At 36.9% G+C, this 25,841-nt stretch overlaps 1 protein-coding gene and 2 long non-coding RNA genes across 5 annotated transcripts in view; 2 read left to right on the top strand and 1 right to left on the bottom strand.

Annotated features, from left to right (window-relative positions):
- Lim1 (LIM homeobox 1) overlaps nt 1-25,841 on the top strand; it is a 105,646-nt gene that overhangs the window by 22,523 nt on the left and 57,282 nt on the right. The gene's annotated exons all lie outside the window — the stretch shown is intronic.
- LOC138402775 (uncharacterized) lies at nt 3,063-5,608 on the top strand. Its single transcript, XR_011237109.1, has 4 exons — nt 3,063-3,444; nt 3,609-3,797; nt 4,312-4,358; nt 4,883-5,608. It is a non-coding gene; the product is annotated as an uncharacterized lncRNA (long non-coding RNA).
- LOC138402776 (uncharacterized) lies at nt 6,195-8,842 on the bottom strand. The gene is made up of 3 exons (XR_011237110.1): nt 8,039-8,842; nt 7,210-7,407; nt 6,195-6,422 (listed from the first exon to the last, which is right to left on the bottom strand). It is a non-coding gene; the product is annotated as an uncharacterized lncRNA (long non-coding RNA).

Raw genomic sequence — 25,841 nt, 5'->3', positions numbered from 1 at the left:
CATACTATACTAATATTATAAATGCGAAAATGTGTCTGTCTGTCTGTCTGCTAGCTTTTCACGGCCCATACGTTCAACCGATTTTAATGAAATTTGATACAGAGATAGCTTGCATCCCGGAGAAGGATATAGGCTACTTTTTATCCCGGAAAATCAAAGAGTACCCACAGGATTGTTAAAAACCTAAGTCCACGCGGACGAAGTCGCAGGCATCATCTAGATACTAATATAGCTAGAAATATAAAATCTAGAAAAAATAAGCAAAATATTTTAACGCAACGCGCACAAGTTACCCTTGCAGAGGGATTAGGTCGCTTAATCTCCTACGGGGGCTTAGTTTAGCTAGTGGAAACGATTACTTGTTTGCCATATCATATATTATCTGTATCAGTTCAATGCACGCAAGGGAGAGGGAGATGCTATCTGTCCTTATCCTTTCATAAGAGTTATTAGGTAGGGTTGTTAAATTTCGAGCCTGTTCAAAGATTTTTGTACATGCCTATGTGGCAAAGATTTCAATTTTAAAGCTCTTGGACTGACTTGTATAAGTTGATTGTAAATCGTAATAGCACTTCCGTGCCAGAGGTTGTCTTTAAATATGTGATAAATAAAAACTAACCAAGTGCGAGCCAGACTCGTGTGCCGAGAGTACCTACCGCACATTGGAAGGATCCTAGTGATCAACCTTTCGCCGCTGGCTCACTACTGAGAACGGGTCTTCTCTCAGAATGAGAAGGGTTCGGCCTACGCTACTACGCTGGTCAAGTGACTGACTTCACACATCCTTGACAACATTATGGGGAACACAGACATGCAGGTTTCCTCACGATGTTTTTGCTTCACCCTTAAATCTTTTGATATTTAATATATTATATTAAGATTGTGCGTGGCGTCTCCCCGCCTCACACCCCGATTGCCATTTCAACTTGTCGCGGACTATAACTCCGAACAGTTAGAGGTGCATGCCCGGGATCGAACACCCGAGCTCTCGAATACGAGGCGGACGTTTTAACCACTAGCTGGCCATCACGGCTTATAAATTAACCACTAAACAATGTTTCGCTTTTTGTTGTTGATTTGAACTGTAACGTATCATGTCTGTCTGTATCATGTCTGTATCATGTCTCATAACAGACAAAGTGATCTTTTTAAGGGGTTCGTTTTCCGCTATTAGATATAGAACCCTAAGCGTGTTTACTCATGCTGCGATACGATATCGAATTGCATCCATTGCCGATATTGCTGAGATATCACAAGAACATACGGCCTAAGAAAATGTATGGACAATCGCAAATGTTTCCTGACAGCATCGTACGATTTGACGACATCGCAGTTGCAGTAGGTAAAACTAAAATAAAAATACTATAATATTTCACAAAAAGTACCAGGTTGTCATGGCATGGAAGCGTCAGAGCGTAGCCATTCTAAACAAAAACATATCCGGGCACCCCGTGTTTGTTGTAAGGTAAACAGCCGGCAGCTCCACCGCGGGTATTTGTACAACAACCCTAAGAAAATGAATATTGTATAAAAATAAAATTAAAGTAAGGTACACTTTTTAAAATATTTTTCACTTATGCATGCTACTTCTATGCATATAAAAAGAAAAGCTGACTGACTGACTGATTGATCTATCAACGCACGGCTCAAACCACTGGACGGATCGGGCTGAAAGCATACAGATAGCTATTATGAAATAGGCATCCGCTAAGAGAGGATTTTTGAAAATTCAACCCTAAGGGGGTAAAATAGGGGTTTAAAATTTGTGTAGTCCACGCGGACAAAAATAAACTAGTTACAGAGATCAATTTCATACCGGAGACAGACATAAGCTACTTTTATGCAAGAACATCAAAAAGTTCCCTCGGGAATTTTCAAAACCGCGTTGAAGTCGCGGGTAACATCTATCTAATTATGTATATTTCGGTAGATACTAGGCATTTTTCTTTTATTTACAAATTAAATTTTACGATTTCCAAAAATCATGACTAGTAGGTAGGTGCCTACGTAGATATCTGTATTTTATCTTTGTGGAGAATACGAAACTACGAAAAGTTGGAATAGCCTATAGTGGTTAATTAAGGCGGCAAGCTATTCCAGGTAGAATTTTCGCCACCTTTTCGGGGGTCCAGGGAATCCGGAGTTTGATCCTAGGGCACCCATCTCTACTTTTCGGAGTTACCTATGTGTGTTTTAAGCAATTAAATAGAAGGAAAACATCGTGAGGCAACCTGCATGCCTGAGAGTTACTCTATAGGTAATGTTCTCAAAGGTAGGTATGAGACGTTTTCTAAAACCCGACCTCTAAAGTTTTAACCAGTAGTAAAAAGTCCAAGAGGTTGAGATCTTTGATTCTCTTGGACTTTTCTAAAGTTGACCCCTGTTTTTGAGGAAAGACATCTCTAAAAACATTGCTAATAAATAGCACATTAGAAGAATATTAATAGAAGTACATTTTGCAAGCAAAATAATGCTTCTCGTATTTCGTCTTTTATTTATTTTCATTATAGAACGTGATACAACCGCGGCCCCCGCGCGTGTGTTTGATTGATAAGCGTTATCGGCCCTCACCGAGCCGGGGTATCCATTCAACCATCTTGACTGGGGACTGGGGTGTTCTCTTGTTTAATCGAGAAGCTTGGAGTGTGCATGCAACTTTTTGAATTAACTAAATACAAAAATACAATAATTTCCACGATACAACTTTAGCCGAGTATTAAAAATAAAAATGTAATACGTAAGTAGGTATAGTACGCGACCGGTCGAAATGGCAATCCGGGAGGGAACGCTCTGCACACTGGCACAGACTCCGCGCTAATCCGGTGCGGGCGAATTCGGGTGACGTGCGGGTTAGCGGGGCGTCCCCCCGCCTCATATCTTGATTGCCATTTCAACCTGTCGCGGACGAATGGTATCTCTACCCATCCCCAACCAAAGCCGCTAGTAAAAGATTTTTTTTTTTCAATCGACTTCTAATTTTCTTTAAGAAATAGTAGGTATATGTTCTGGTTATCTACACCAAGGGGTAAAGTTTGTAAACTTTTAATACTTATCTGCAGGGCTATGCTGTATCTTTGAAAGTTTTCGTTAGACTTTGAGTCCAGTTGGAAATCCATGAAATTTAGGTCACGTGATTTTGTATTCCGTATCGCATGCGTGGATAACTAGTTACGAATATCTAACATTTGGCAGTTGGCCAACATTAACATACTAGCGTATTTTATCGACTTTATATGGCTAAATTAAATATCTCTGCCTGACAGGAAGCGTAGTAGAAATGTAAGACTTTTTAATTTGTACGACTTACACTAGTTTTCAATTATTATCTATGGACATTTGACATTGACATTACGAGTTACGACCTAATGTTTGTTTTGATAAACAGACTTATTTTAATTTTTAGCTGATGTTTTCTTAATTTGATCCACGGTTTTGTTTTGAAAAGTAAGTGAAAAACATATTAATGTAGAATAACTATGACTATACTGTAGAATACCGGTATTCGTGAGTGATTTTGTTGTGTACAGTAGCTTAATATTAGTTCTTCAGCATAGAACTTGAATGTGAGTCATGAATTGCCCATTTTAACTGACTTCTTGCCTTTATAGATGGCTACATACAACTAGAAGGGTGTCGGTCCGACAGTTCGAACTCTTAGTAGAGTTCGCAGACCCAACGGGACTTGTCCATACGTGCTTGAGGGCCTCTGGAGAACCACTACTCGACAAACCGTTGCCCTCCAGCTAATCGCTGTTGGAGGTGTGTCCAAGGACAAAACTGCCGAACATTGGCAAAGAGTGAGTTATTTTTACCTATTAGTACCTATTTAAAAAACATGCTAGTCATTTCATAGGTAGGTTTCACATTATAATACTGGATGTCATACTTACATCGCATGCTGCAGTTTATGTTATGTCACCTTACCTATAACATTAGATCCAAAAATTAACCACAAGTAACCTGTCTATTGTGAAATATAAATTTTTTGAATATCAATATCAATGTACGGATGGTGTGTGATTTTGATGCATACATGCAGATAAGCATAAGCTACTTAATTAACCTTTGATATAAATATATGAAAAAAAAGCTGACTGACTGATCTATTAATGCTCAGCTTAAACTACTGGACGGATTGGGCTGAAATTTGGCATGCAGATGGCTAGTGTGATGTAGACATCCGCTAAGATGTTGGAAAATTCAATCCCTACGGGGGTGAACTAGGGGTTTATAATTTGTGTAGTCCACGCGGACGAAGTCGCAGGCATAAGCTAGTTAATTATAAAGACTAACTAGTTTTATTATTTTCAGGACATACTTAATGCTCGAGACCAACAACAAGAAGTTTAAAAGACAAAGTAAGTATTTAATTTATCATCATACATCCCTTCATATAGATAGCACCTTCATTACTTCTGAGTAAGATTCTCAGTGTGAGATGACCTTGGCCAAGTGTTGATTGGCAGACTTCACACACCACAAAGAACATTATGGAGACATGGCATACAGGTTAAGTTTCCTTTAGTTAGTGAAAAAAAACAACTTTTACTTTTAATAAGTTTATAATATTAAGATTATTGTAATTTTTTTTTACTTTATTAAATCCTTACTTAATATAAACATAAAAGCGCCTGTCAGTCTGTCTGCTAGCTGTTCACTGCCCACCCGTTTAACTGATTTTAACGAAAATTTGTACAGAGGTAGTTTGTGGCTACTTTTGGCCTCGGAAAATAAGAGTCCCAACAGGATTTTAAAAGTCTAACTCCAAGTGGACAAAGTAGCAGGCTTCATCTAGTTGTCATATTATACTTACATTATCATTTTTTTTACTTTTGCGATTGCAAAATCTCATGTTACGTAAAGTTCACCATTTTCATTTCAGTTCAGCAGGATGTGAACCATGCCCAACTGAGCATACCAGTTGGAGACATGGCGGCTAGCCATCGAGGAGCGGCATGCGGCGGCTCTCAATAGAATTGCTAACTGCAAGCAAACTGCAGCTCTAGTCTAGAGCAGCAAACTGAAGCTGAACGAGTGGCTGATGGGGTACCTATCCCAAATCAAAGACAATGCGTGTAGACTTTAGATTTGGAATTCAATCGGCATTTGTTTAGAAATCAAACCTGGGACTTCAGTTAAAGCAATCAGCATTTGCTTAAGAATCGAACCTGGGGCTTAAGGTCACAATTTACTCCTTGTTTAACTGGTACGGGTGGTGCCTTCTATAATACCATAAGGTTATATATTACATTATCCTATTACATACTTATGACTTATTAAATACTGTTACCTATGTCAAAATTTATAACTATAAATTATCAAAGTTAGAATATTAATTATTGTTATGATTGTTACAAGATTTTTTAAATAATAAAATTTAATTGTTTATTTCTTGCTTTTTGAATAAAAAAACACTCCTTAATAATAGGGTTGTATTCAAGAAATGACAAATTTGTTTTTGTACAATAAAAATTTATTTTTAGGGTTCAGTACTCAAAAGATAAAAACGGAGCTCTATTGATGTCATTCTGCTATGTCTGTACGTCCGTTTGTCCGTCCGCATATTACAAACCTGAAATTTTGGTATTTGGTGTTGAACATTAACTAAATCGAATATTGAATTTGAAATTCAATTAAATTATTTACCAGGGGTTTACACATATGAAAAAGCGGCATGGAATTTTTCCATACCCTAGCATGTGTGGTATCGTTATCTAGAACTCACTGAGTAGACTACAAATATATTATAAAAATCCTGTGGGAACTCTGATTTTCCAGGGTATAATGTAGCCTATGTCCTTCCCAGGGATGTAAGCTATCTCTGTACCAAATTACGTCAAAATCGATTGAGCAGATAGGCCGTGAAAAGCTAGCAAACAGACAGACAGACAGGCACATTCGCATTAATAATGTTAATATGGATTAATTTTTTATCTTAAAAAATAAAGAAATGCAGCACCATCAAAGTTATCAGTTTAAGGATGAGATCTATAGAGCGCACGTTGACTTTGCTCAGACTAAAGACACTGTTAAAACGAGGCAGCGCTATATCACTAGCATATATTATCTGTCTAACTTGAGTCAACATAGTCAAAGTACACACTATAGATTTGAGCCTTAGAGCATTTTTATGGCAGCGTCTATCTCAAAAACCAAACAAAAGTTAGGAATGTGAAAATTCGGTATATTATATACTGAATTTAAACAGCAAAGATAGTAGACATCATGTACAGTTAAGAATTATTAATTTCTACTAGGCCTTCTATGGCAGAGTCTACTACGTTGGTTACTCTGCTTCTTCAAAAGATCTCCTTGATTCCGATTTGATCACATAGAGACACCGAGAGTGTCTCACAGAGAGTGGCATTACCACTTTTGCTTCACCATTTGCTAAACTATGTTGGTTACTCTGATCTTCATCCCTGAAATAATCAATATATTACATACCTGAAAAAAGCTTCCATGCTAATCTATATAATGACAATTTCTGTACATAGGGTGTGCCATAGGATAAGGGATATTTTTATCAATAATAATAAACTTATACATATAAAAAGACTAAGTCCTAGGACACACTAAACCACTGGGTTAGGTTCCTTTTATGATGTAGGTACACAGATTTTTGGAAACTCCACCCCTCGCTGATTTTTAAAACTCGCGCGAAGCCGGGGTGGGTCAGCTAGTAGCTGCTATAGTAGGTACATACTGGAAGTATGTGATAGCTTAGTGGTTAAGACGTCTGCCTCCTACTCAGGAGGTCGGGGATTCGATTCTGGGCACACACCTAAACCTTTCAGAGTTATGTGCTTTTTAAGCAATTAAATATCACTTGCTTTAACGGTGAAGAAAAACATCGTGAGGAAACCTGCAGGCCTGAGAGTTCTCCATATCCGCACATGGCCAGCGTGGTAGACTATGGGCTAACCCTTTTCACTCTGAGAAGAGACCCGTGCTCTGTAGTGAGCCGGCGATGGGTTGATCATGATGATGTAATAGAATAATGTGCCACGAGCTAAGGACACCTGTGACATACGTACAAACAAACTGACAGACAGACCGATAGCAGAATGACATTAATAAAGCTCCATTCTTAGCTGTAGCTTCCAGTAGCTTTAGCTGTGCGATGATACAGCTAAGCAGTTAGTCAGACAGCTTTTCTTTCTATATATAGAAGATAATATGCTAATTAGTTTCATGTTATTAACTTACTTTTGCATAACTATTTTCCTTTCCCTTTGGGATGCAGGAAACTAAGTACTTAGTGAGTACTTCCCAAGCATTGAGGTTTGAGTGCATCGGTTACCTCAGACTTCGGCTAAAGGTGGGTTGGGACATTTTATTTAAAATAGATGCCCCCATTGGGCGCTGGTATGTTCCCGTTGCATAAACATGCAGAGCTGCCAGGATCTACAACAAATATTAGTAAATTTTCATGTTAAATTATTAATTTTAATATTTTCCTAACTCCTCAATATACTAAATTGCAGAATTTTATGTTTATTTGTTACTAGATGGTGGATTTAGGTTTTTAACTAATCCCGTGGGAACTCTTTGATGTTCCGAGATAAAGAGTAGCCTATGTTCTTCCCCGGGATGTGCAAGCTAACTCTGTAGGTACCAAATTTCATCAAAATCAATCATCTAATCAATATTAGTATGGAAGTATGGATTTTGTACCCCAGAAAGTTGTAACAATAAAGAGAAAAAGACAGTAAAAGTGGACAGGGAAGCGCTTATTTCTATTAGAGATTTTGACCAGTGACTCTTGGCAGTGTGAGAGGTTGTAAACAGAGTAGAATAGGTACAACAAAAAGTACCTATTCTAAGTAGGTAGGTAAAGGTAAGTAATTTTCTGTTTTGTTGGTTGTTATGAATGTGATAGGTAGGTACTTAATTGGAAGCAAAAGCTAATCATTGTCTTACAAAAGATCATAAGTAATTATATTAAATAAATACCTACTTAGTACTTACCTATTTATTAAGCTATGACATGGTTTTGACTAGGACTAGAGTTAAGTACCTAGTACATGAGACTTACTTTTAGTTCATTGCGAACAGCTGTCGAACGGCTTGGAGGTAAGGCTTGAGTTCTTCCAATAATTGCTCAGACAAAAGTTCACAATGAACTCTTCTCTGGCAGCTCCATTGTGTCATATCGCGCAGCCTGCGCCTGTGTATCTGTAGCGCGTTTTGTAATTTGCTGGCGCTGCTCCTCGTCTTGCCCCATCAAAACTTCACGACCCATATTTTAATTAGATACCTAGGTATTATCTACAACATTAACATAACCACAAAATATAAATAATAATTGAACTCACAACACTGAATTATCATATTTATTACCTATTTACTACTAATAGGTACCTAAGTATTACTTTTTTAATAGGTATTTACTAATATTTTTTATCAATTATTTATTAACAAAAAACGGGCTGAATTGAGTCGATGTTGTAATAATCCTTCGAAATTAAAACATCTCTACATTCGTTGAGATTGCTAAAAAATTATTACCTCTATAAAACGGACGGATTATAGTGGAGAGTTTCAAAACACTGGTCCCGACTAGTTGTTAAAACGATCGTTGCCACCTAATAAAGTTTCCAATTACAAACTGTCATTTTTGCTTAGTGAATAGAGTTTTAAAAATTATCGATACGAAAACATACGTGAAAAAGCTGTTTCCGGTTTCTATTACATCCCATTAATGGCTATGATCGAGAGTCATTGTCTATGACGTCATCTTCGTTAAAAACTGACGTTAGCGAATAGAAAATTTGAGTTTGACATTTAATTATTAGAAATTTTCACGAAATTAGTGTGCCACTGAGATACAGCATAACCCTGCTGGAATTACTGAAATTTCTTTCACTGATATTCCCGAATTCTACATTATCCCCGAACTCTGTGTGCTTATAGGGTATAAATTATATCCGCGGACGGAGTCGCGGAAAAAGCTAGTGTAGGTAGATGTAGGTATAGGTACCTATTATATTTTTACGAATTCTTCTGTATCGTTCATTGACATTTTTCACTATAGTGAGGTGATATCGTTTGGAACTTTTTTTTTTATGTATGTTCCCCGATTACTCGATGACGCCTGGACCGATTTTGAAAATTCTTTTTTTGTTTGAAAGGATATACTTCAAAGTTGGTCTCATTTAAATTTGGTGAAGATCTGATGAACATCTTCGAAGATAGATACTGGAACTCCTCAACGGATAAGAGTAAATTGCTCGCGATCAGTGTAATAGCTTAGTAAACAGTAGATTTTTAACCAGTCATAGCATAATTCCATGGGGCCACTAAAAATTGTGAAATAAATTTTTTTTACAAAAAAAATAAAAACCGACTTCGATACACAAACACTAAAAATTGAAAAATAATTTAATTTATTACCGAATATATCATGTGTACACAAGAGTTAAATAGTTCCATAATAATATTTTTTGGGGTCGGTGCCAATGAGGTGCCATTGTGGAGTCTCATAAAACTATGAAGTCTAGACGATTCGCGCAGCTAAAGCTAATTGGCACCGGCACCAAAAAGTATTATTATGGAACTATATTAACTCTTGTATACATAATATATTCGGTAATAAATTCAATTATTTTTCAATTTTTAGTGTTTGTGTATCGAAGTCGGTTTTTATTTTTTTTGTAAAAATTTTTTTGTCAACTTATAACGAAAGCTCTACGAGAGTTAAAAACGCGCAGTGGTGCAACTACTTGTAAGTAGATGAATACTTAGGAAGTTGGTTACTTTTACTATATCTACCAAGAATAATACATAAAAAAATTCGCTGTAATTTCAGTACATATTTGCAAAATTTTCTTCCATGCATTCGAAACGTAACTTTTCATGACACATTTTTCATACCAGGAGAAAAACTACAATTTCAGTAAAAGTATTCACAAACTCCGGGCGACACGAATGTCAACCGGGAAAAAAGTATAAAACACGAAATTACAGACGTAAACAAAACCATTGAACCGCAAATACTGTGAGGGCGTCGGAATTTAATCCCAACTCTCCAGCAATAAGATCTCATGTTCTACAACTGTGTCGGTACAGTCACGTCTCTGTATATATTAGTGATGTTACGTACATTTGTTTTCCCATCATATTCGAGAACAAGTACAGTTATGCCCGATTTGCCCTATCTACCACTATTGTTTACTACAGGTTTGAGACCCAATTTTTTAATTTAATTTTTGTCACTACAAGCACACAAGTCTACAGAAACATTTAATATTTTTAATTAGTCCTTTTTAACAATTTTAACTTTGAGAAAACTAAAATATTTACTAAAGTTATACATATGTAGCTACATTTCGTCATCGCATAAAATTTTCTTTTTGCTGTTATGTTGCTTGGTCTTAGCATATCTATTTCCAATTACTTCATTAGGACGTAGGTACTTAAATATTCTTAATTATGCCTCTTAACTAAAATCAACTTCTAATCGGATAATAACAAAATAAAATAAGTAATATTTTTCAGATTAAAATTAGACCTAACTGAAATCGTAAAGATTCACTAAGGACTATTTTGAATATATTTCATTGTGTTGCAGTAATGATATATTTTCGTTAACTAAGTATATTATTATCTTTGGAACAAAACATCCAAATTGAAAACCTCTGCTTTTTTCAAGTCTGAAGAAGAAGCTTAGACGTCCAATGTCCATTTACAAGATGTTAGATAATGTCATGTCCGTAACATCCCGGCCATTTGAGGCTAGGACCGATGTGTAAATGTACCAAAAAATAATGAGCCTCGTAGCAAGATACCCGTGGGACTTATTATGAGCGCTTAAAAAATTTGTTTAAAACTCCAATGTACAATGTACATTGTAAACCCCTGCAAACAGGTGATCACGAAAATGAACTTGTAAAAAAGTTTTATGAACTCGAAGCACTGTTTGAACGTTTAATGTTTATCAAGTAGCAAAGATAATGAAAGAATCTAGGCACTCACTATTTGGTACATACCTACTACTTACCTCATTTTGTCATGTTACATGATTTATTAAACACGCCTTATAATATTGTGTCTGTAGTTCCGTTCTCGTAGTTCATCGTAGTCGGATGATGGATCTCGTCGCATCACTAGCCGGGACACGAACAGCGTGGAATGGAAGAGACCGATAGAATCCTATTTCGTACCCCACCCCCGGTAGCTGGGGGGCGGGTTTCTGCATCCGACGGACCGATCAAGTTAATAACGGCTGTATTTTCAGACTCGATTATTATTAATACGTGTCTTTGCACTAATGAAATGGTTGAAATATTTTTGATATTAAATAAAAATCTAACCCTCAGTCCGTCCGCGTGGATTTGAGTTTCTTTAAAATCTCGTGGGAACTCTTGATTTTCCGGGATAAAAAGTAGCCTGTGTCCTTCCCTGGGATATAAACTACTACCTACCTCGTTGATACCGGTTAGAGAGATGGCCGTAAACTGCTAGCAGAGAGACAGATACACTTTTTATAATATTAGTATGTCTATCGAAATTGGTCATGAAAAACTATAATATACTACAATATACTATAAATACTACGATTAAACTATAATTTTTTTATAGCAGACACTTTCGCATTTATAATATTAGTATGGATATGGATATCAGGAGTTTCAGGTTTTTTTTAAAACTTGGTCACATTGTTGGTGTTTGCCAATACCTTCCTTCCTCTTACCTTCGAATGAATTAATTATCTTTCTTTATTTCATTTTTTAAATATATTTTTTTCAACCTGTAGTATCTGTTTGCTTCTCTTATACACACACATTCATAAATCAAAACGATTCCTAAGTATTTGATGCTTAGAACTTTCAGTATACAAACTGCAGAGCAGAAGTCTATAATCCCTGTCTAGGGCAAACTCAACAACGAACATTGCGTGGTAGAGGTTATAGAGAACGCCACGGCCGCGGCAGTATAGGCGCAGAACCTAATAAGGCTAGCTGTCGGTTCTTGTCTAACATAGCCACTGCGATTCCGTCCTGCCTGGCTATTAATTTTTATTTATCGTTAAAACGATCGATAGGTGGCGTGCTCGTAAAATCGTAGCAGTAAACGTTTATGTTTGAGTTTTATGATCTTTTAATGCAGCGTTTTTGAAAGCTCGCGAGTCCCGAGTTTCTATTTTATATGGACTCGTGGAATTGGTAGTAAAACATTGGCGATGATGCGTTTGAACGGTATTTACTCCGGGTTGTATCCATCCTAAGACGATGCAAATGATTTGGCTGAGACCGATTTTTATCCACCAACGTTGGTCTTTATACATGGAGCTGTACTTACGTATCCGATTTTACGCCGACTCAATAAATTCACTCTATCTGTTAGCCCGTGATCACTCGTAGATCATACCCACCGATACAGAATATTCTATATCGTTAGAATCAGGCTTTCCCTCCGCTCTAAAATTGGATTGAGTGTACGAGAGTTTATCATTTTTTACTCCGATTTTTGTGGGACTTTTTCATTGTGAGGCATTCGCGTTAGTGTAATAAACTGATGTCATGTGTTCTATTTTCGCCGACTTTAATCGAACCGACTTCTCTTAACTTTGTCGGATGTCTCTTTAATTTCTGTAAGGGGTTACGGGAGGGAACTCCGTTTTCCAAAGCCGTAAAACGAAATTCGGATCTACTGCGCAACCCCTCATACAAAATATAGTACCTACGATGGCTACGACCAAACGTTGATAGTTAAACCACTCTGTTGTTTGATAAAAATATTGGTACAGAGAATCCCCTATTACCGTTTGTTATGTTTATCGGAAATATGTAGTCAGGTGTATTAAACTTCGTAGTGCAATCAAAACGGGTAAAAAACTAATCGGTCAGCGATTTACAACGTCAGGAGCGTACCCCGAAGGCAAATTATCGATAATCGACGGACTAACCAAATAGCCGGTGTCGATACAAGTTATCGACAATAATCGTTATAATCGTCTGTGCCGCGCGATTGTTGCCGGTCGCCATTATGAGACGTGCGCAGCGTTTTTGAGACCAACCAACAAAGTTAGACCTAACGAATATTCCGTTCTGGATCAGCTTGCTTCGAATTATAGTAACAGACGAGCTCATTTTAAAATGGTACTCTCAACAACTTTTTGTGTACGCTTATTATTTAAATTATTATTTATTAACCGTAATTGTCGGCGACGATTCGAGGGTTAAGTCCGGCGTTTAGCGTAATTTGGTTCGAGCTTTTGGGGGTTATTAGTAATTATTAGTTGTCAAACTGTGGGGTCGTACTTTTATAGTCATTTTGGAAGTGGCTTATTAAAAAGGTACGAGTTATTTTCAGCGTGTTGGTCGATTAAGCGGCAATTCTATGTTCACGAGGTCATGGGCCATCACAAACTTCTAAATTTTTTAGTGCATATCTATAATAAGTACCTACAACTATTTTTTACTTTCGTATTTAAATGAGCTTTTAGCCCCGATTATTATCTGCGATAAAAGCCTCAGGTTCGGTCTGCTAAAAGATTTAATAATGAATAATAATTATTATTATTAGCTATGTACATGATTATATACCTAAACTTGGTGCTGTTTTTATTGTTTTCGTGTGTACATCATCAGCAGCTTTTGTACAATCATGACATAGTTGTGTAGTACTTAGTAGGTAGGTACCTAATGCAATAAAGTTTTCCAAATCCATACCTACTAATATTATGAATGGGAAAGTGTATCTGTCTCTCTGTCTGTCTGCTAGCTTTTCACGGCCCAACTTTTTAATCTATTTTGATGAAATTTGGTACAGAGTTAGCTTACATCCCGGTGACGGACATAGGCTACATTTTATCACGGAAAATCAAAGAGTTCCCACGGGATTTTTAAATCTAAATCTACGCGAACGAAGTCACGGAACATCATCTAGTTTAAAAATTAAAGCATTTTATAACCAAAGCTCTTATGGAAAAGAAGTTCTTTTGAAAGTACGGCGCAAAATACGTAAAATGTATGATTTTTGATCTTATCTAGAAATAAACTTAGTAGGTATATTTTTGTAAACTTTTTAAAACTTTTCATTACAGTAGTTACGCTTGAGCAAGCCACAAGCGGATGTAAAAAACTTAGATAGGTAGTTACTTACTTAGATATAATATTTTCATCCGTTACGTACCTACGTGGTTGTAGACACCTAAACTGTTCTACCACGAACCACGATTAATAGATATCTACATAATTATATTTCAAATCCATAAAGGAATGTTATTCTTAAAATCTGATATTTTCGCATTTTCAATCGTCTCAAATAATATTAATCAGGCTTGGACAAAAAAACAGGTTTTAATTTTTTTGTTTGGAACACGTTTAAAACATTTAAAAAAAACAGACGCCCCCACAGCCCCCGCGCTAATCCGGTGCGGGATAGCGCGGATGATGTGCGGGTGTGCGGGGCGTCCCTCCGCCCTATACCCCGATTGCCATCTCAACCTGTCGCATACTATACCTACCTACCTATATATTTTTCCGAGTGAAGTATTTTGTTTCTTGCTGCACTTTGCATTGTGCCGAGGTAAATGGCGTGAAATTGACGTCGGTCGATTGTATTTGAATGTTTCTGCTTGCATATGATCTGAAATTAAAAAAAGAGAGAAGTTCAGTTAACTCTCGTGAACTTTGAATTGAATTTACATTTAACAAAAAATGAGTAAAAAAACTCCGTAGTGCTAACTGGTGCAGTTTATGAACGATTTCGTAGACTATTTTTTCATGCTTTCGATTTTGCACGAAAATCTAGTAGTTAGGTTAGGAAGGGATTGCAGAGCTCGTTTGACAAGTTTTTCTTGACATTTTCGTTTCAAACTCAAATTATTTATTCAGAATAGGTAAAATTTTACGCTTACTGATGGTCAAAATTGTTAATTTGTAAGATGACATAGTGGCAATAATAAATAATACCTACTTAAAACTAAAGCTACGAGGGTTCCAAACGTGCCCAGGGCTTTTCAAAGCCTAATCCCATTTGAAGTTGAACCCAGGTACTTAAGTGGTTGGGGATTTAAATTTTGGCAACAATATCGTTATACTTAGGTACATAATTGGATTAGACTCTAGTGGACGATATCAGCAGTGGCATATGTATAGGTTTTTTTTGCTCATTTTGTCTCTTCTCTATTAAGTAGGTAAGTTTTTATTAATTTTACAATACCCTCGCTAGAAAGAGACTGTCCGATGGAGGCCCGGGGTGGCATCACCAAATGAGGCCCCTGTTTTCTGTTTTTATTTTTTCGGGATTTGATCCCAGTGATCATAGATTCGAAAAGCAAATAATGATTTATCAATTAAATATTCAAGCGCGAGAGAAGCGAGCCCGAATTTCTTGCTGAATTTAACAGAAAAGATAGACTTTGATTAAAAGCAAATTAAATATAAAGATATAAAATATCAATAACGGAATATAATCCGGGCGAAGCGAACGTGAAACTTTTTCTTTAAAAGAAACTATGCTGACTTTCAATCACTAGCTGATACCCGGCGTGTGCTACCTACTACGCTAGAAAACAACTCTATAATCATCTTCGCATTATTTCCTTTCTCATAAAACTGGTTTGGGGCAAATCGGTTGGATGGTTTCAAGTCTATAACGGACACAGGTAGAAACATTTTTTGTGTTTTAGGTAGGTATGCTATACCTAAACACAATATACCTATAGATAGAAAAAGATAATGCATTGCCAATTGCAAGCGAACAGAAACTAGATAGGTATCTACTAAATAATATTGCAAGATATGAAAACGAATTTAAAATAATGTAGGTATTATGTATGCGCTTATACGGTATAGAAACTCAAAGCGACCGCAAAAAGTTTCTTTAATAATTGTACCTATCTCAGAAACGATTCCTTCATTAAAGTAACTTCTCAAGATTTGGATATCTTTCTAGACCCGAGACGAGCCTTCCTTAGTCTGCCACTGAACGGTCCTGCCTAGTGCCTATTTAGTAGAATCGGATGCTACGGAACCCTAAAAATGTTACTGTCGCAAGTAACGACCTATCAGTTTAGATTTCGTGCGATGACCTTCGATTCGTATTGTAAGAGAAAAAGTTTTGCAATTTTTGGTTAATTTTTATTCGAGTGTCACGCGACGTTGGGTTTGGCTCGTCGATATTTTTTACCTGGTAATGAAATTGTCTTCCGTACATCACGAGCGATCTGTCTGTATTATTTAGTTACGATTTACGAACAGCTTTGCCTTATGACTTCGTTGGTTTAGATTTTATAAAAATCCCGTAGGAGTGCCGTAGCCCGTAGGACTACTACACAATATTATCTTGGTCGACTATACCTACAGCTAGTTAGTTCATTGGTCTCATAATAATATCTACCTACTGATAATTTTGTTTCAATAACTTCATTTTACTTATTATCAGATTTTTCTATATAATATTGTAGGTACTTACCTACTTAGCTGTAGTTCAGGAGTTAGGGACATATTCAACTGTCACTTTGGGTAAATTTTTTCATAGACGGTAGGTAGTTTTTCCAAAAAATTAAAAAAAAAATTAAGAAAGAAATAGTTATTTTAAAATACCTATTCAACGAGATCCACTCGAGGCGATATTATGACAAAAAAAATTGTTTCACTATATTTCATGTTAAGCAAGGCGCCCTGGAAGATTATTTTTTTCAGAATAAGTATATGTGTCTACATGCATGGCGGTAACAAATTTCTATAACTGTGTCAAATTTTAACTTTATTGTTAAACTAAATGATGCCCGCGACTTCGTCCGCGTGGATTTAGGTTTCTCAAAACTCCGTGGGTACTCTTTAGACTTTAATTTTGCTGGATTAAAAGTCCTTTCCCGGGATGGAAGCTAGCTCTGTTCTAAATTTCATCAAAATCGGTTTAACTGTTGGGCCGTGAAAATTTAGTAGACAGACAGACACACTTTTGCATTTATAATGCAAATTAATTCGTACGGAAGAATGGATATGGATATGGATATGGATTTCGGAATAAAAATGGCTGTAGCACGCGAATGGACAGACGAACAGACAGACAGATGGACTGGACTGAGTCACCATAAAACGAGCAACACTGGTCATTTACTTATTGATCTGACATTCATTATTATTCTGTACAGTCTTTAATGATACTATTTCCCTATATGGCTAGAGGTGCTATGTTTACTTACTAATGAGAAATATTAATTTTATTTTATTATGTTAGATCAATTTTTAGGGTTCCGTACCTCAAAAGGAAAAACGGAACCCTTATAGGATCACTTTGTTGTCTGTTTGTCGGTCTGTCAAGAAACCTACAGGGTAGGTACTTCCCGTTGATCTAGAATCATGAAATTTGGCAGGTAGGTAGGTATTATAGCAGACATTCGGGGAAAATCTGAAAACCGTGAATTTGTGGTTAAATCACACAAAAAAAAATTAAATTGTGGTCATGAATTAATAATTAGGATTTTCAATTTTCGAAGTAAGATAACCCTATATCATGTGGGGCATCATATGAAAGGTCTTCACCTGTGCATTCTAAAACAGATTTTTATTTATTTGTATGCATAATTGTTTTTGAATTATCATGCAAAATGTCGAAAAAATACGATTGTAGTACGGAACCTTCGTTGCGCGAGCCTGACTCGCACTTGGCCCCCTTTTTTTTCTTATTAGTAGTTAAATGACATTCTATTCCTGAATTTGTCTGTGTCATAAACGTAGGCGGTAGGAAATAGAAGCGGGGATAATCTAGTGGGACGTCGGCCTCTTATACGGAGGGTCCGGAGTCGATCCCGAGCATGCACATTTAACTTTTTGGAGTAATAATATCTGGGTTAAAATCCAGATAGATCTCTTAGTAGGTATAACTATATTGAAGCACAAACTTAAGGAATTTCTTGTAAAAAAATGCTACTGATGGTATTTTTTTGTCAGCTGACGTCAAAATGACGTCATTTTGATGTTAATGAGACACGGTTCCAGCGCAATAGCAATTTGCGGGACTTATAACAAAATTACCTAAGTATATATATATTATACATAGGATAGGTCTCGATTGAATGTTTACGTAGAGAAAGGGTTACATCATTGAAGATAGGTAGGTACAAGATAAAAGCTTTATGATTGTTCTGGAATGGAAACCATATCTACAGTGGAAGGTCAGCAAGATATCTTCAGGCATTAAAGACTACTGGGTCAACGACCCCATTCCACCATAACAAAACATTCTCAGAATCACATAACTCATCTACACAAACATAATGACATCCGACACTCAATTGAACGCTTGTTCAGTCAAAACGGCCCATTCATCACAAAACATATGCTAACAAACCGACCGTGCCATTATTCAACTTAACCTTAACACTTTAATAGCCTGAATCGGGAATCGAACCCGCAACGCCTCATTTCATCCAACTTCCTTACTAATTGACAATTCAAAATTGTACCTTATGTGTTAAGCATAAAATTGAAAATCCTACTTCGGGTAAGAAAAGAGTTAATTGGTTTCCATAGAATGCAAAAATCGTATATGATGGAAGTAATCAATCTAATATGGACCTAATTTTCTATCTTAGTAGAGTTAAATGTTAATAGGAATGGGAAAAGAATGTGAAAATTCTTAGTTTTGCAATCATTTTACGGCATTCGGTAACCTTAGTCAGGAGGAAAGCAAATAACTAATGAAGCAATTAAATGTTTAAATTCTTAGACCTCAAAGAATTTTCATTAGACACTCTTCATCCAAATTCAAAATTTATTTCCGTAACTATTGAGTCTAAAAAGTACAGAAAATATTTATTTACTTAAGGTTGTAGGAAAACCTATAAGAAGTTTATGGTCTTAAAATAAATCTCTAATATTTTGCGTCTACAAATTTACGTATGTTCATCGTACAGGGCCCTCTTATCATCTTCCGAAAATTCAAAATGATTGTAAATACAATATCAAAAATTTCGGACCGGCAGGAATCAAACCCGCGTCTCCTAGGATCGCCCCCGACGCTCTGACCACTAAGCTACAGTTCGCTTGCTGTCAGTGACGAAAGTGATATGAAAGCTAAACTATTAAGTTTTAACTTCAAGAACGAAAACGTTTTTCGGAAGGTATAAATTACACGGTGGAATTGTTTCAAATTGCGGTAGAAAAATCCTTAAAAATTGGTCATACGATCCTTAGCTACCGTATCAACGGACCTCCTTCACTTTATTGTTTCCAAAATTTTACGGCCCGCACTAAATCATTAAATTCCGCGAAAAACTAAAGCCTCGCGATTCGGAGCCATGAATTTTTAAATATCCTTTGATGATGTTTATTTATGTTCTCAGAACGAAAATTACCATTAAACTTGTTCAAACTGCTTTATCACTGTTCCTCACAGCGCCTCTAAAATATTGGGCCGTATCTAAATAACAGAAATAAATCCCGAGGCGGTGATATTAATAATGCGAAAAAAAAGAAAAGTTATTCAAAAATCGAAGCGGCAAACATCGATAGACAATAATGGAGAAACAAAGGAGTAAAAAAAGCGGGAAGAAACCTGTCGACGCCATGTTGTGTGGCACTCGGCCTTCACGCCTCGGCCGCCGAAGATAATCTTTGAAAAAAAGAACGGAACAGGAGGCACTCGAACTGAAATACAAAAAGCTTTTCGCGCGTTGATTTCATGGAACTTGCGGTTCTTTTAGCTACTGAATAAGGATTACAATCGTATAGAGAGGTCGAAGAGTGATGTTGCTTTTCTTGTAACGCCGTCGGGTGAAAGAAAGAGCATCGTCATCGTGCGCCTGCGCCTTCGCTGATGACCTGTCAATTCCGCCTTGTATGTTGTACGCCGGGCTGAAGAAAAAGTGACATTAGACTTGGCCATCTATTATTTTGACTTTAAGTGGGGAGATGGAGTTGAGATTGATCGTGTTTGGCTCGGCCCTTTTAATTATATCGCATTCAGGCTTTGTGTTGGAAGTTTCTACTGTGCGGTTGATGCTACCTAATTTATATGCTCTTGTACGTAAAGTATCTACACTACATTAATCTTCTATGCATCCGGCTACTTTCTGTTTGCTTCTTTTTTCTTAGCTTTGTATTTTAGTCGTTGCATGAAACCTTTTTTATTTTCCTTACATTTTTGAAGTGAAAACTTTTTGGCCGCGTTGAGTGATTTTAGGATGGGTAAAAACTTCAAGGTCGCGTCACTGACATGTTAATGTTAATAGGTTAATAGTAGGTGCTTGGCAGAGCGAATATACTTAATAAATGTAAAAACTAAACTATGTACCTAATGCTATCTAATGTTTTAATTTACTAATTATGAAAAAAGTTTAATAAGTAATTATATTTTTTTTTTTTTTTTTTTTTTTGATCTATGTCTCTTTTTTTTATTTTTTTATTTTTTTATTTTTTAATACAATAAAACTTAAAGCTAGCCTTATCTAATTACTATATAAATCATGACCGCGTGGAATGGTGCCAAGAATACTGGCTGCATTTCCGCGCTGGACAGCCAGGCTGATCCGCTGCGCAAAAAATGAGCCAGCCCTTCTGTCACCAGTTGAGGCTATTAATCGCGGTGAAATGTCTCGTAAAAAATTTTTAGCACTAAGACTCCATGGCCCCAGGGTCTCCACGGCAAACGGCACAAAAATGTAACTCTCTATAAGAGAGGCATACTTGCGCCGCTTGCCGTTTTCAGCTGTTTCTGCTGCGGCTCCCGGTCTTGATGCTGTCTTCCTGATATGACACGGGGCCAATGTGTCAACGCAAGTTGCGTCCCACATTAGCGCCCGTCCCCGTTCCCAGGGAACCAGCGTCAATCCATCAGGTCTCTTGCCATCATCCCGACTAATCCCTGCCGGCTCAATGAGCGCAGGAATATTTATGGTGGCAAGAGCTCTTTTAATTGTATCGTTAAGAGAGCCATGCCTAAACAGCCTACCGGAGCTCCTTTGGCAAGAGAGTCCGTGGATTCCAAATTTATCAACCTCTTTTCCACACGGACATCTGTGCTGATGGCACAGTGGTGTTCCCAATCTGAGACCTAGAGCCACACGAAAACTTTCGTTATCTAAAAGTGTGCCGAGATTTTTTGATGGCAAGGCATGCAGCCAATACCCAGATTCCTTTTCGGATAATGCTAGAAGCCTGGCACGATCTCTGTCACTTGTAAGATTTTGAACCAAATTCGTATGTGTCAGTTGAACCAATGGCAAATCCCAAAGTTTTTGTGTAGTACGTTCCTTCGGGATGTCGACATTGGGACATCTGACCTTCCAACTCTCTAGGGCCTCTGTGGCATAGGTCAATGATGAATTGGATTTGAGAATTTGAGAGCTAAGCTCTTTTATACTATGCACAGAGGACAGAAAAGCCGGAAGAGCTACACTGGAAATTTTCCTCACGCCGATGCCACCGTACTTGACCGGTAAAGTTGCTTGGTTCCAGGAGTGCTCATCAAAAGTTAAATTTAGAATTTGTTCTAGTGTACTTTTAAGGGTGGCATCCATGTTATCGAGTAGTCCATGAAATTTCCAAATTGGGCTCGCGCGGAGAATGTAAATTAATTTAGGTACAAAAAGGCAATATTTTAGGATCGAAAATGCAATGTGAGAATTTAAAGTGCCCAATTTGTCGGTATTAGCCGAAAATGTTCTGACTTTTTGATCCAAGAGTGGTTGTATGGATTCATTATAAAGAGGAGCACCGAGAAGGCAAAGTGAACGTTTATCAAGTATTTTAATATTAGGTGAAATTTCATTGAATAATTCAGAGGCCAATAGAATTCTTTCTTGCGACAGTTTTTCTGTAAAAAACAATTCGCATTTCGAAAAATTAAGTTCTAAACCAATTTTCCCAAACTGTTGCTTAATATGATTAAGATCTTTTAGAACGTCATCCACGTTGCCCCCAATGGTTCCATCATCAAGATACCATATGTTAAATTTAGATGTTAAATTTGAGATATGGTTATGGATCCCTAAGCTGAACAGGGCCGGACCTAAAGGATCCCCCTGCTGAACGCCTACAGAAGACTTAATATCGCTATCTCCAAAGAATAATTTAGAAGCAGAGCTGTAACATTGCCAAACATATGGGTAAATTTCAGGAAGTTGCGTTGAGACTTCTGTCAGCAAAGTTGCCCTGTCCAAAGAATTAAAAGCATTCTTTACATCTACTTTCAGCAGTACCTCAACCTCGCCATTCGTTAAGAAAGTACGAGCCGAATGAACTGCTGCTTCACAACCTCCTTTACTGCCGAATCCATTATATTATAATTAGTTTGAAAATCAAAACAAAAAAACTACTGTTATAGTTTTAAATTTTCACTTTTGTCGGCAGTTCTCATTGACTGGCAATTTTTTTAATTTTTTTCCGCCGATAAAATTGAAGTTTCACACGATTTCATATATAGCTAGGTATATAATATAGCGATTTAAAAAACTACTTTTTAGGGTTCCGTACCTCAAAAGGAAAAACAGGAACACTTATAGAATCACTTTCTTGTCTGTCTGGCTGTCTGTCTGTCTGTCTGTCTGACTGACGGTCTGCCAAGAAACCTACGGGGTACTTCCCGTCGACCTATAGCATCATGAAATGTAGCAGGTAGGTAGTTAGGTGTAGTTCTTATAGCAGACATTCGGGAAAAAATCTGAAAACCTTGAATTCGTGGTTACCTACATTACACAAAAAAAATTAAATTGTGGTCATGAACTAATAATTAGTATTTTCAATTTTCGAAGTAAGATATAACTATATCAAGTGGGACATCATATTATGGAAAGGCAAGGCCAGTGCATTCTAAAACAGATTATTATTTATTTTATATATTGGAATTATCGTGCAAAATGTCAAAAAAAATATTTAAAAACCGATTTCCAAGACCACTACAAAGTAAAAAATAACTTTTGTTTCTGTATGTTGAAGTCGGGCGAGCTTTGATTTCTAGTTTCTGTTATTAATGCTCAATTGATAGTTCTAATAATAATAATTAATGCTTAATTGATAGTTCTAATAAGTACCTACTTATAAGTGACTTTGTAAAGTGGTGATAATAGAAAAGAATAGGTACCCGGCTGATTTGTTGCGGGTGCTTCTCAGACCTGGGCGAATTTGGAACCCTAGTAGCTTTAGTTTTTTTTAACGTAATTATTTATCATCACTACATCATTGTCTTGACAATTCAGCAATCGACAATCAGAAAGTACGCAATAATACTCAATCTAAATAAATTATTTTAATTTTGTCTTTCTTCGAGGTACGGAACCCGGAATTAAAACCTGTAGTATAATAGTTGGTCGGTGCAGGCCATGGCCCGTAGTCCGTACATTGCTGATTCGGCACGCCGCGCGCGTACACAACACGCGTGCCTCGTCTCGTCTCATTGTACGATTTCGTATGCTCACTCCTCATTACTGTCAACCGTATACTTGACGGCTTCTTCATCTTATTTATAAAAGCAGTTATGAAAGAAGCTTTACTATGTGCAAAAGCATTAAATACCTATAGTCCGCGACTGCTGGAGATGGCAATCGGGGGCAATACATCACACAAAAAAAATTAAATTGTAGTCATGAACTAATACGCAGAAGTGTTTTCAATTTTTAAAGTAAGATAATTATATCAAGTGGGGTGGACATGAGGGGAAATATCTGAAAACCGTGAACTTGTGGTTACATCAAAAGAAAAAAATTAAAATCATATGAAAGGGCTTCAGTTGTGCATTCTAAAACAGATGTTTATTTATTTTTATGCGTCATAGTTTTTGATTTATTCGTGCAAAATGTCGAAAAAATACGACTGCAGTACGGAACCGTCGGTGCGCGAGCCTGGCTCGCACTTGGCCGGTTTTTTTTCATGAGCACGTGTCAACACACATGAGGACAATACTAGATGAATGATCTTCGTCAATCGTCATTAGGGTCAAGCATGTATTTATCGACCCATTCGACACCGTTTTATTTATTCTGCGATTATGTTCATTTACACTTTTTGCGCTCATCTGCATGAATCGTCTTGAATCTTGATGTGCTATTTCTTAAAACATGCAATTATCGATTACGTAATCATCTGTGAAGGCTTTTTCTGTAAATTACGGGTTACCTATGTGGTAATAACGAAATAATTATACCTACTTATGTATACTTTGTACCATTATTATGTTGATGGGGAACCACAAATTAGGTAGGTACAATACACATCTTATTAGGTATCTCTCTAATGAAAAAAATTTACACGTAGGTAGGTACTAGGTAATCTACAATATGACACAGATGACACATTAAACTAGCGGCACGCTATGATGGCCGGTTTGACGTTTGTCCGCTCATGAAGTTCCGTATTAATTGATAACGACTTTGAAGGAAATAATTGTATTACTTTATTGACGATAGTGATGTGCAGAGATTCATAAATTTTATCGAATGTAGTTTTAGGTTTAGGACTCAAAATTTATTTATTAAATTGATTTCTTAAATGTATACAAGTGTAGAAAAATCAGTTTGCACCATTTAAGGGGTGAATGTACTTGTGAATATGAACAATTTTCACTATGTGGACAAACCTCTGAAATCGCAAAAAAATATCAATAAATTTTTAAAAATGGAATCTAATACGATCGTCACATAGGATCGCTGGCTAGCACAACTACTACCTCCGGCAAACTCGCGTCAATGCTCAATGCAAAACAAAGCAGTTTCGAATTGACGTTGCTTCGAAAAGTATAAACTGTCAGTGCAATGCGATTGTGATATAGTTTTGACCTGGCTTTGGATTTCAAATATTGATACTGCATTACTGTTGACCCTTGCTCGTTAATTTGGACTCTGTTCAAGCCCTTTGTTGTGGATTTCGTCGATATGACCGAACGTACGCAGAGAACTGTTCTAAATAGTCAGACACGTGAGTTCCTAATACGCCTTCGTAACTATTTCGATCGTGAAGCTCAAAATGGAGGGCCAATTTTACCTATAACGTCAGTGGTTGAACGCGTAGCTGATGCGCTTAATATTGGACAACGAACTGTTAGACGGATAACTAAAAAAAATATGGCGAGACTGGCACAGAAGAAAATAAACTTCACACACCAAAAAAGAGAAAACGAGCAAAACCAGTCGTAGGCATCGATAGCTTTGATGCCGATGCTATCCGAAGACATGTTTACGGCTACTATTTACAGAAGGAGTATCCAACAAGAAAAAAGTTGGTGCATTCACTGAAGGAAGCTGGATTATTCTTCGGTGGGGAAAGTTCTTTAACGAAGATTTTGAAGACCATTGGATTTCGATACAAAAAATGTAACAAACGCAAAATATTGATGGAAAGATTTGATATAGCGATGGCAAGGTATACTTTTTTACGGCAAGTGAAAGAAATCAAAAATTGGCAAAATGTTGTGTTCTTGGATGAAACATGGCTTAATGCTAACCATACTGTAGGCCGTTCTTGGAACGATGACACAGCAGCATCTACTTCCAAAGTTCCTGTAGGAAAAGGATCGCGACTTATAATTTGTCACGCCGGAACCATCAACGGGTTTGTCGAAGGTTCTCTCATGGCTTTTGCGTCAAAAACCACTGGAGACTATCATGAAGACATGAATGGAGAAAAGTTTACTGAATGGTTTACCTCAATGTTGTGTAGCCTCCCTGAACCATCTATTATAATTATGGACAACGCCCCATACCACTCGATGCAAATTGACAAGCCACCTGCCCAATCCCAAAAGAAAGCTGATATCGTCGCATGGCTTCGTAAAAATGGCGTAGATGCAAACATGAATATGTTAAAAGCGGAATTAGTACGTCTTTTAAAAGAAAACAAACCAACCAAGATCCGATACGTCATTGACGAAATAGCATTAGAACATGGGCA

Source organism: Maniola hyperantus, chromosome 9 (assembly GCF_902806685.2).
Source record: "Maniola hyperantus chromosome 9, iAphHyp1.2, whole genome shotgun sequence".
In the NCBI taxonomy this organism is placed as follows: domain Eukaryota; kingdom Metazoa; phylum Arthropoda; class Insecta; order Lepidoptera; family Nymphalidae; genus Maniola; species Maniola hyperantus.
The sequence above is the reverse complement of the archived record's forward strand: the minus strand, read 5'-3'. Positions and strand labels throughout refer to the sequence as shown.